The sequence below is a fragment of the Alligator mississippiensis genome, chromosome 4, assembly GCF_030867095.1.
Source record: "Alligator mississippiensis isolate rAllMis1 chromosome 4, rAllMis1, whole genome shotgun sequence".
NCBI classification, from domain to species: domain Eukaryota; kingdom Metazoa; phylum Chordata; order Crocodylia; family Alligatoridae; genus Alligator; species Alligator mississippiensis.
The window spans coordinates 51,373,933-51,386,301 of NC_081827.1; the positions used below are offsets into that span (position 1 = coordinate 51,373,933).

The following is a 12,369-nucleotide window of genomic DNA, read 5'->3' on the forward strand; positions in this document are numbered from 1 at the left end:
ACTTTGTCTTCATTCCCACAGCAGAGCTGTGCATTTCCTTCTCATTTCCAATGAATCCTGTTTCTTCACCAACCTTAAATGCCTGGCAAAAATCACCAAACAGGGACCCAAATAGTTCCCCCTGGATACTGCTCCCTTCTGGATCTAACTTCTGGCTAGGCCCCAGCCCCTGCCTGTCCCTGCTCCAGCTGGAGCAGAGAGCACAGCCCAGAGAGCATGCAGGGCTGCTGGGGAGCTCTGGTTTAACTTAAACCAGGAAGGGGTGTGGGACAGAATTTGCATAAACCAGATTGAGCTCAATCACTTAAGTCTGATACTACACTCAACCAGGTTTATCTCAAACCAGTTTCCACCATTTTGAAACTCGGTTATGTGCACTGAACTTATTTTCTATTACAGGTTTAAACCAGTTTCTGATCACTTAAACCAGTTTATGTGCAACTTTTGTCCCTAGCCCTGGGGTTCACTGTGATAATCTTAGGAGACCTGACATCACCTAGAGGAATATAAATTCAGAACAGAAGCCTTTCAGGAAAAAAAAAATAATTAAAAATGGGAAAATTACCTATACACATGCCTAGCTTGCCAGGTGGCCGTTCACCTCCCACATGGAAACTCTCACAGGGACTATCTCTGATCAATCTCTTACTTGTCTGCTCTTGGATTGTCTCTCTTTCCTCTTCTTCCTCCCCCTGCCCCCCCCCCCCGGGCTGTCATTTTATGCAGTTTTAAACCCTTTGTTTTCTCAGTCCTCTGAACCAGGTCAAATCAGTCTGTGCTTCCTCCCCAGGAGGTTGAAACTTCAGAAAACGTGTTACATGCATTGTTTCAGCATTAATTACTCCCCAAGTGCCTTTAGATCCTGCAGGAACTATTCCCTATCTTACCCTCTAAACCAACAAGCCCACAAAAATACTTACAATATCCATAACCTTAAATATAGCACATTTTGAATATTCCATGATTCTGAAGCATCTGTCACACACTGCACAATGGAGAGTGAGGGGTAAGGTATGCCTGCATGTATCTACACAAATTTGTATGAAAGTAATTTGGCCTGGTTTACATTATGGTATGTTGTTAAGGTACAGATTGGTGGGACCAGAAGATCCAGGATGGGTTGTCAAAGCAGAAGGGAGTAAGAGAAGTTCCTATCCCAGAATGGATTCAAGTTGCATGGGCTCCCTTCCATCAGACATCAGCTAGAGATATTTTGGTATTTATAAATGCTTTGCCCACTTGGGATAATCCCCAATGGATACTACTTTCTTCTACTCTGTCTACAACAATATGTAGTCAATTGAAAAAACAACAATAGACATTTAAAATAATTCCCTATGACAACAACAGGCCTGGTTAAGCCAAGCAGAGGGATCAGTGCTATAAGTCCCCTACTTGCTTCTCACAACATAGTTCCCAGCATGAGAAGCAGGCACAGAGCTTTGCCCTGTTGTTCCAGTCCTCTGGAAACAGGAGGCCTAGAGGAGCCCACGCTTTCTCCAGATGTGGATCACCTTAGTCTGGGGAAGGCACAAGTATTACGGAAGATGGGGAGGTTGCAGAATAGATGTCTGCATTCCTCCCTCTCCTGCAATTATTTCTAGCAATGGAAATTTCCATGAAATTCTTCCACATGCTAGAAATGAATGTTTGCATATGGATTTAGATACTGGTCAGTACTACAATAGTATGTGTCTCACAGTCTAATGTATTTATCCTCAAACAAAACTTATCTGATGCAGGGAAACGCTAACACCCATATTTTGCAGGTAAAACACCAAGACACAATGAGACAGATATAAATATTCTCTTGCCAGTTGGTTATACAATTAAGTACCTAGTGGCATTTTCAAATATGCTTAGGTGCCCAGTTACCCCTGATATCAATGGGAGTTTGGCACACAGGAAAATCCTACAGGCATCTACCTGCAGTTTTAAAATACCTAAATCTGGTCCTATCTGACTAGCTCAACGTCATCTAAGCAATCTGAAGCAGACATGAATATTAAATGCAGGTTTCTCAAGACCAGGGCCAGCACCCTAATAACCAAGAACCAAGAATCCTAGCTCTCAGGTATGTTGAAATGCAAACTCACACAGAGCTCTTAATGAGAAGAACTGAACTCAAAGTCATGGATTTCAAGATAAGGTTTGTGTTCCCAACTGAGTATAGATTACTATTGTTTCAATAAACTTGGGATATCCAAGCATTAGGATTCATTATATTAATTTATCTCATCCTCGCAAGTTTAAATATATCAGTATTTAAAACAAAGTATGCATTTAATTTAAAAACATGTTTCTGAGTAAGGCAGCTTAACTATCATGTTGCTAAAGCAGCTAGTATAATGAAAATATATGCCACTGTTTCCCAACCTATTTCATCCCATGGCACACTTACATGGCCTCTCCCATCCCATGGCAGACTGGCTGAACGCAGAGCGGTGAAGGGAAGAGGGGGTGGCGCATGGCTGGATGCACAGCTGGGGGGGGGGGTGTGAATGGATGTGAAGTGGTAGTGGTGCAGGGTGGCGGTGGCAGCACTGGCTGGAACCCCACCACACCAGGAGCCATGACCTCCAGGATCTTGCAACATACCTGGAGTTATGTCTGACAACACACCAGTTGGGAAATACTGCTATATACCAAACTCGTTAGCCTCTCAATGTCCAAGTGAAAAAAAAATTGAAATAAAAATTATTTATTTTTCTTCAATTATCAGTGCACCATTTGTTGGTATGTAGTACACTTCTATAGTCTTTGTTTAAAACAAAACTAAGCATTACTTTGCAAAGACTGAATAAATACAGTGCCTAGGCAAAGTATCTAGTATAAAATATTATACTTCCTCTTGGCATAAGTATCAGATAAAAAAAAGATCGGTCTGTTTTCCACTACACATTTCCTAGCTTTGGTAATTGCAGCATCCCTCATTTGTACAGCTGAAATATCATTGGCTATACTGAATTTCCCTTAATCGTACACAAAACCTCTTCAATATTCCAAATGAACCTAGATTACCTTTTTGCTTAAGTTTCACAGGAGATGAAGAAGCTAAGAAAAGGAGAAGAGAAAAGGATGTGAAGAGAGATGCTTCTATAACTACTAACTCCTTATGCTCAATTGTCTAGTCTTTATACAAATAATAATAATGTTGAGGGAACAAGAGAAAGCAATTATGAGTTTTTTGAACAGACACTGGCAAAGCAGGAGCAATGCTAGTAGGAGAAAAGAAATCTATAAGCATCATACTGAGATTTGCAGTGCTTTAACTGTACTCACCTACCTCTTCCAGGCCTTAAAAAAGACTTCCTAATTTCAGCCTTGAACTGGAGAGGTGTATGAAATCAATTCCAGCATCACCAGCCTGATGAGACAAAGAAAAATGTTTATCGTTATCTATCTTTCTATTGACAGAACATATTCAGATAGTCTTATATTCTGTAGCTAATTCTTGATTTTCATGTGACAATGAGTGTTGGTGGAAATATAAAAGGACCATTTTTTTCTTTTTGTCATACAATTTAATAAAACATTTTTGTATCAAATAAAAGAAGAACCCCTTCTCATGACGCTCATAAACCCCATGGATGAATGGAGTGAAACTAGCTATATTTTTTATATTTAATATGATCAATAATGCTTAATACAGCAAAGAATTAGGTTTCATTGTTTTAGGTATTATACAAAACACAGAGTAGGAAGCAGTCCCTGCCAAAAAAAAGCTGATAATTTAAACAGCAAGACAGATACAGAGGCCAGAAAGGGTTATAACCAGGGATCCTGGTTTTCTCTGATTTAAAAAAAATCCCCAATCTTCAGTTTAAAAAAAAAAGTAACCCCAAATCCTCATTTTTCCATGATTTAAATGAAACATCATTAATATAGAAATACACATAGTGGTGTTTCATTTTAATCATGGAAAAATGTGGATTTATGGTTACTTTTTTAACTGAAAATTGGGGATTTTTTTTTTAAATCGGAGAAAACCAGGGTCCCTGGTTATAACAAACAGAAAGAGTGAAAAATGTGACTGCATAACAGTTCCTGTTAATGCCACTTCTCCTATTGGGGTGGGATTAGTTCTGGAGCAGGTAAGAGGGTATAAGGTAAGTGGAAAATAAACTGGAGGAGTGTGTTAAGAGGCACAAGCATGGAACGAAGCTAAGGAAAACAGACTGTAAAGGAAAAAAGGTTGGAGCAAATGGCTAATCAGTATAGGGCAGAGAAAGTCCAATCAAAATGGCAGAAATGTTTCTGTGTCTGAAGGTCCCTGCTTTGGTTGCATCTGCACCTGCTCCTACCAGTTAGGGTCTCCGGCTGGCTTTTCTCTACAGTTTTTCTCAAGTTCACATGGCAGCTGCTGGCACCTGGGGATCCTGGTTTTCCAAGCAGAGATATTCCCTAGATCATTCTGAGTCCAGACACATGCATAGAAAGAAGGTCCCCATTTCCCTGCCCTGGTTTATCAGTGCCTGTTTTGGCTGTTTTTGGATACGATTGTAAAAGTGGGAAAGGTCAAATATTGTTGCCCTTTTCTTACAGAAGATAGTCTATAAAAACTTGGAAAAGACAGAAGAACTAATCAGAACTTCCACTGGAGATATGAATAATTACCCACTTTAGATTTGTTATTTTCCCTCAGGTTAAACAATAGCAATGCTTAACTAGGAGTTTTTTTAATGGCTCCCTGTCAAACATTGATCAAGCATTTAAAACTTGAGGAACTTGGTACATAAAATCCTGTCACCAGGAACAGGGAGAAAGATCTGGGAGAGCAGAGAATCCTTGGAAATCTCTACAGTGGCATATATGACGAGGAAGAGCAGCAAGGTTAGGTTTTTCCAGACAGGCCTGGGGAGGGACAAATACATGGTGCAACCTATACCTCAAGGGCAAATACCTGTAATATGATAAGTATTTGTGAACTCCTGACACAAGGGGAGACAGCCACCTCAACCACCAAAAGAGGATTATGGACACCTAAGGGAGAGCCTAAATAATTGGTAAAGAATAGAAAAAAAAATGTAATATCTGTTCTGTTCTTTGAGGCTGAGGAATCCATTTTAGCTCAACTCCCAGATAATTCTCTTTACAACTTTAAATGCGATTGATAGAAAGTTGCATTCAGAAGCATAGAGAGTTGTATTTTAATATAATTTTGCAATAAATATCATCTCAGGCACGATACAACAGATTTTACTCACACAAGTAGTCCCCTAAATCAGGGGACAGTTCTAATGAGCTGAAAAGCCTCTGACTTTTATGAGGACTACAGGTGTTGGCAGCTCCAGAATCCCATGAACTTTTGACCTGTCACTTCTAACAACAAAAGTTTGGGTAATTTTTTAAAAATTACATAAGGTCAAGGAAAGGAAGAGTAATCTGCATTGGTTAATAATTAATTAGATTTATTATGAGAACATCAGGGAAATCAGAATAGACCATTAAGTAAATTCTTGTTATATAAAAACGGTAAATCTTATAAATTAGAATGAATAAGTTATGCTTGTCAACCTAGCACAGAGAGAAGTTCAGCCCTAATCCTACAACTTGTTCAGATGGGTAGACCTCTTGTCACTTCTGACATCCTAACTCATCTTACTTCAGGGTATACTTTGCTACATGTGTAGTTCCATGGTCCTTCATGTAGAACAAGGTAATACACAATACAAACACAAATGTAAGTATTAATTTTTCAATTAGTCATCGTTAGGGTTGTTCTAAAAACAACATGTGTAAAAGTAATTCAAATTACAAGGATACAGCATCCCTTTAATATTTTTTATTCAAGTATAATGCCTGTGTTGCAAGTTCTGTGGTCTTGTGATCTCCATGACTATTGGTTTCACCTACCAGACTTGTTTTCACATCTTAAATTTAAGATTATAATTTTTCAGGGTAGGAATACTTTATTTTTACAGTGCCTATTTTAAGTTTCCAAGCATCTTATTATCATCAGTATTATTATTTATTACTACTACAGTTAATATTATTATTATTATTTACTTTATCCCATAACTTTTATGGTATCACTGGTATCATGTGCCTGCCTATGTTGATCATCTTAGGTCTGTTAGTTGCCTTTGATACAGCTGGTGAGAATGAAGCCTTATAGGAATACAATGAATCTCCCCAGAAGTTCTGTTCTCTTCTAAAAATGAGATGAGGAAACATCTAACTTTTGAGGTCAAACTTGAAAAATGTGTCACAAACTTTCATATATTAGCGGCTTGACCCTGCTTGGGATGTAGAGTCTAAACAAATGGATGCAGAAGATAAGCTAAGCTATGTTGGAACCTAGTCTCAGACTCCAGCAAATGCCATCACGTATACTCCTTAATTAGGATTAACCACTGAGCACACCTAGATGGTATCAAACTCCTGGGGATTTTTTTTTTCTCTTTGTGAGCTTTCACTAGCTCAGCTCTCAAATTATGAATAGTTATAATTCTGCACCCGTAAATGGAGGCTTATTTTCCAGCTCATGGTAAAACAACCATCTGCTCAGTAACTACCAGCCATCTGCTTCTGAATGGTTCTGGGTACTTCAGTTAAATTGCTCTTCTTGGTCCCCCTGCATATGTACAAGAATGTAAACATTAACTTCAAGTATTCTATCCATATCTCTAAACTAAAATATACACAATGCCATGGAATTACAATGGCAGAAATCATGTATTGTTAGGGGTGATGGGCCAGGGTAAAGTAAAAGGTAAAGTGGAGTATGTCACAGAGAGAAGTCTTGGTTTGTTGTTAATTTCTTGTACAGAGTACAAATAGGGTGCAGAGCAAGTGGCAGTGTATGCAACAGAAAAGACCAAGCCTAAGCTCAAGATAGTCCAGGAAAAGGAACAACATTCTATGGAGCATAGACTAGTTTTGATTTCAACACCTGGAAACTGGAGGACCAAAGGGTCATGGCTGCAGGTTGTAGCCTATTTGAGAATATTTTCAAGAAATTCCTGTTCCACTGGGAAAAAGGGAATACGCGCCAAATGTAAACAGTGCAACAAAGAGATACAAGGCCAGGTAGCCCAAATGAAGCAATGTTAAAAAAAACACTTCTCAGAGGGCAATGAACCTGAAAATGGTGAGGTGGACATGGCAGAGCCATCTGGATCAATTGGTTAATAAGCTTACTAATTTTGAACCATTCTTATTGATTGCCTACCATATATTGCAATGCTAGTAAAAGAAAAGTCTATGACAACAATGTTATTTATTTTAGGTGCATTACTTATTACTTTAAAAATATGTTAAAAAACTAATGAATTCATAGATGTCAGGGGCTGGAAGGGGCCTCTCGAGATCATCAAGCTGAACTCCCCTGTGCTTGGGAAGGAAAGACAGCTGGGGTCAGATAACCCCAGCAAGGTGAGCATCTGGACGTTTTTTGAAAATATCCAGAGTAGGTGATTGTACTACCTGTGGGGGGAGTCTATTCTAGACCCTGGACACTCGAGTTGTAAAGAAGTTTTTCCTCATGTCTAATCTAAAGAGGTCTTCTAGCAATTTATGACTGTTAGTCCTAGTCTTCCCATGGGAAGCCCTGCTGAACAGACAGTTTTCTGAGTCCCTGATATGTACCCCTTATATACTGCCACCAAGTCCCCTCTGAGTCTTCTCTTCTCCAGGCTGAACAGACTCATTCATGTCTCTCACCCTCTCATCATATGATCTGCTCTCCATACCTCTAACCATATGCATAGCCCTCCTTTGAACTCAAGCCTCTCCACATTCTTCCTGAGGTGTGGTGCCCAGAACTGGATGCAGTACTCCAACTGTGGCCTCACCAAGGCCAAGTAAAGCAGGAGGATGACATCCTTAGTCTTGTTTGAGATGCATCAGTAGATGCATGCTAGTGTTTTGTTTGCTTTGCCAGCTATGACATCACTTTGGTGGCTCATGTTCTTTCTATGGTCTATCAAGATCCCCAGCTCTCTTGCAGTTGTGGTGCTAGTAAGCATAGCAGTACCAAGCCTGTAAAAATGTTGCACGTTGTTTCTCCCCAGGTGGAGCACCTTACACTTTTCAGTGTTGAACATCATCAGGTTTTGATCCGCCCACCTTGTGAGCCTCCCCAGGTCAGCTTGTATCCCCAGCCTATCCTCCAGCATGATCACAGTCCCCCATCATTTGATGTCATCTGTGAACACTTGCCAATCCACTTTTAACACCCAAATCCAAATCATTAATGAATATGTTAAAAAGCACTGGTCTGAGTACTGAACTCTGAGGGATACCACTGGTCATGAGGTGCCGTGTTGACTCAGTTCCATCTATTAATACTTTCTGGGTCCTGCCTTGGAGCCAGTTTCCTAGCCACCAGACCGTTGGGTTATCAAGGCTGCAGTTTCCCAATTTTACCATGAGCACATCATGGGAGACCAAGTCAAAGGTTTTTTTGAAATCCAAGTATATGATTGCAGCCACATCTCCCTTATCCAAGTGGTGTGTTACCTGATCATAAAAGGAAATGAAATTGGTCAGGCTGACCTGCCTGCAATGAAGCCATGTTGGCTATCTATTAGAATATTGCTTTCTGTTAGCCTATTGCTAATGGATTCTTTGATAGTTTTTTCCAGGATTTTTCCAGGGATTGAAGTCAAACTGATTGGCCTGAAATTCCCCAGATCCTCCTTCCTTAGTTTCTTGTAGATAGGCAGCACATTGGCACTCTTCCAGTCTTTTGGAAACTCTCCTGAGCACCACGAGTTCTCAAATAATTTTGCCATGGGTTGCACGATGATGTTGGACAATTCTTTCAGCACTCTCGGGTGCAGTTCATCTGGTCCAGCGCACTTGCAGATATCTAGCCTCTCTAAATATTCCCTCGTGAGAACTTTGCCAACTGTTGGTGGGTGATCACCCCCACCTTGGATGTGCTACTTTGTGAGGATATTTGTCAACTACACATTTTTAATCTTACCCCTGTACTTCCAAAATGAGTCTTATTACTCAGTATAAGCAAATATACAAGCCCTGGGTAAAGAGATCCTGTACAGAATAGAGTTTTAATAGTAATTTATTCATTTTAAAACAGAAAAAGTAATGTTTCTTGCAAGCTGTTTTATATTGGTAAAGAAATGGGTTTAAATAGAAGAAGATAACCTTTATGGCTTATGGAATATTTTCCCTATAGGTCTAGATTTGGAAAAAATATTTTATTTAAACACTGGTTTATTAAAAACATCTACTGTTAGAGGGATCTCTCATTTACAGTCTCTCTCGCTCTCTAAATTAATGCACTAATATTCAGTGTGAGTGACTTTTTAAGCTTTTTGTTTCAGGATCCAGCTTAGATGCAAGAAATTATGAACATCCCTCATCTGCAATGTCTGCAATTTCAGTCACCTACTGGTGCTACCAGTAGTACTGCAAGTAAACATACCTCAGACAGCGAAATGCCTGTATCCAAAAAGAGACTTTCTTCATTATGAATTAAAACTATGGATGAATTTATAATCAGTACCAGCAAAGTCCAGCAAGACAACATAGATTAAAAGATTCGTTCATTTATGCAACAAATTCTCCCTTTCATTTTTTTCAGAACCATCATTTCACTGACATGGTCAAATCTTTATGACCAATTCACACTCTACCCAGAAGAACAGATACTGCTGGAAGGCTTCTGGATACAGTGTATCAGAAGAAAATTGAATGGTTTGCAAAAAACACTGAAGGGAAAAGTGTTAATTTGAGTCTTGATGGATGGAGTAATATACACAATGATCCAGTAATATTTCCTTGCGTGACAACAGAAGACAGGATTATGTTACAGAAACAATACATATGTCAGAAAATGCCCATACTGTAAAATATTTAAAAGAAGTAACAGTAAAAGCTGTAACAAACTGTGAGCAAAAATTCAAGTGTCATGGGCACAGTTGTATCACAGGTAAATACTACAAATATAACAAAGATGAGGAAAAAAAAGAAAAAGGTAATGAAGCTAACCTGAAACTTCTAACACAGGGCATAGTACTCATCTAGTGCATCTTTTAGCCAAATATTTAAGTATTCCAGGATTACGGTAAAATGATGTTGAAATTGCAATATACTTCCATAACAACCATCTTGCTTCAGCTTCACCAAAGAGAGTTAGGGGAACCAAGCTAATTATACCCCAAGATATACAAGGGAATTCAGTGGTTGACTGCTTTGAACATTTATTAAGAACTGGCTTATTGTAATTATGATGAAACTGATAGAAGTATCACTGCTACAGCAGTCAAAACTGGGTTAAAGAGAAATGAAGACGTAGAAAATATGCTGAATATGCTAAAACCTATTTCCAAAGATTTGAACAAACTATAGAAAGATTGCCGCTATACAGTAGAGCTGTTGAAATTTGGAAAGAACTTCAAGAAACATTACAGCAAGAAACGCCCAGCAGCAAAGCTAAATAGGAGGCAATAAAGAAGTGGATGGATCAAGCACTTACTCCACCTCATTTTCTTGCCAATTTTCTTAACACAAAGTACCATATGAAATGCCTAACTGCCAAGGAGGAAAATGCTTCTATGACATGGCATCTACTAATCACCCATCAGTCATGCCAACCATAATACATTTCAGGGCTTGAGGTGAAACATTCAAGCAATACATGTTTGCTGAGGATGTTTTAAAGAAAGTAACACCACTGAATGGGTGGAAGTCACTAGCAACTTGAAACTAGAGTCTGGTGAAGTGCTAAACCAGCTTTTACCAAAAGTAGCCTCTTCTGCAGGTGCAGAAAGACTATGTTCTTCATTAGGACTGAGAAATCAACTGGGAGTTGAAAATGCAGGAAAGCTTGTTTTTTCTCTTCCAGTCTATGAATAAAAAGAAGGAGGAGGATGGCATTTATGAGTCCTAAAAACTTGAAAGAAGTTTCAAGGTAATTTTTTTCAAAACAGCCTCAGTAAAAAAGACTGCTTCATTTTAAAAAGAAGTAGGCAAGTATGAACTTAAGCTCAAACAACTCTCCTTTGCGTTTAATTAAATTGAAGTTGCCATCTTAATGCAGCTTGATACAAATATGAGCAAAAAATTATTTATCCAGTGAATTAGAAATATATACTTCACCACTTTATAGCACACTAAAATGGTTAGAATTCTAACAGTCCAAATATCTTATGCTATACATCTATAGCTAGGTTACCTACCTAGGAAACATATGTTCTAAATTTACTATAAAAACATGTTCTAATTGTTGTATCAAATAATGTAAAAACACCTTGCTTTTAAAAAAAAACATACAAAAGAAAATATACAATGGGAAAGTTTTAAACATTTATTATTTAAAATTGGGCTTCTGGCTTGCTGATTTAAATGGACTTGAATTAAATCAATGCACCCTGCAACCTTTATCTCATCATGGGGTACTTATAGAAAATAGTGTAAACCAGTATAAATAAATAATAAGCTCAGAAAAAAAACCTCAACAAAACTAAAAGCAAACCAACAAAAAAGACCTAGTAACTGGGTATACAGCCTAAAACAGCCTTGAGGCAAAGCTAACTTGCATGACTGCTAATTAAATGATAGACAACCAACAATGATATTAATCCTGTAAGTATGCAAAATCACTGCTGTCTTTACCAAGACATACAAGAAAATGGGACTGATGCTTAACATTCAGAAGAGTAAAGTTCTCTATCAACAAGCTCTTAAGGGCACCTATATACGAGCGCAGAGACTGTTCCAATGCACCAGAATTCCAGCATAGATTCATAGATGTTAGGGTCGGAAGGGACCTCAATAGATCATCGAGTCCGACCCCCTGCATAAGCAGGAAAGAGTGCTGGGTCTAGATGATCCCAGCTAGATGCATGTCGGAGCAGACTCGATTAATCCGAGAGTTGCTCTAATTAAAGCACCACCGCATCTTGTTTATCAGCATCCCTACACTTAAAAATGGTGGTGGGTACACTTGAACTAAAGTTCACCAAATGAGCTTTAGTTCAAGCACCCCCACTGCCATTTTTAAGCATGGGGACACTGATACACAAGATGTGGTGGTGCTTTCATTAGAGCAGCTTTCGGAGCCACTCTAATTAAAGCGCTGCCCCCTCTCCCTCCCCCCCCCCCCAACCACTGGAGAACATGTAAAAGTGCCCTTAATGAGCAGACCCCAGCTCTAGTAATTCAGATTCACAGTGAGACTCAGGAGAACGCTGAGTATTTCTCATACCTCAGAAGCCATTTATCACAGAAGGCTGACATCAATAAAGAAATCCAACATAACCTGAAATGTATAAGTACAGCCTTTGGACATCTGAGAAAATGGATGTTTAAAGATAACAACATCAGATCCAAAACCAACCTCATGGTTTTATCAAGCAGTTGTGATTGCCACCTTACTGTATGGAGCTGAGATGTGAA

At 38.9% G+C, this 12,369-nt stretch overlaps 1 protein-coding gene across 14 annotated transcripts in view; it reads right to left on the bottom strand.

Moving 5' to 3' along the window:
• The window catches only part of FOXP2 (forkhead box P2), a 686,563-nt gene that overhangs the window by 434,623 nt on the left and 239,571 nt on the right, over positions 1-12,369 (bottom strand). For 12 of the 14 annotated variants that reach the window (XM_059725976.1, XM_059725969.1, XM_059725978.1 and 9 more), the window contains one exon: positions 3,283-3,367. The gene's annotated coding sequence lies outside the window, so the exon portion shown is untranslated. The remainder of the gene's footprint in view (positions 1-3,282; positions 3,368-12,369) is intronic. The other 2 variants (XM_059725970.1, XM_059725963.1) reach the window with 1 other exon arrangement.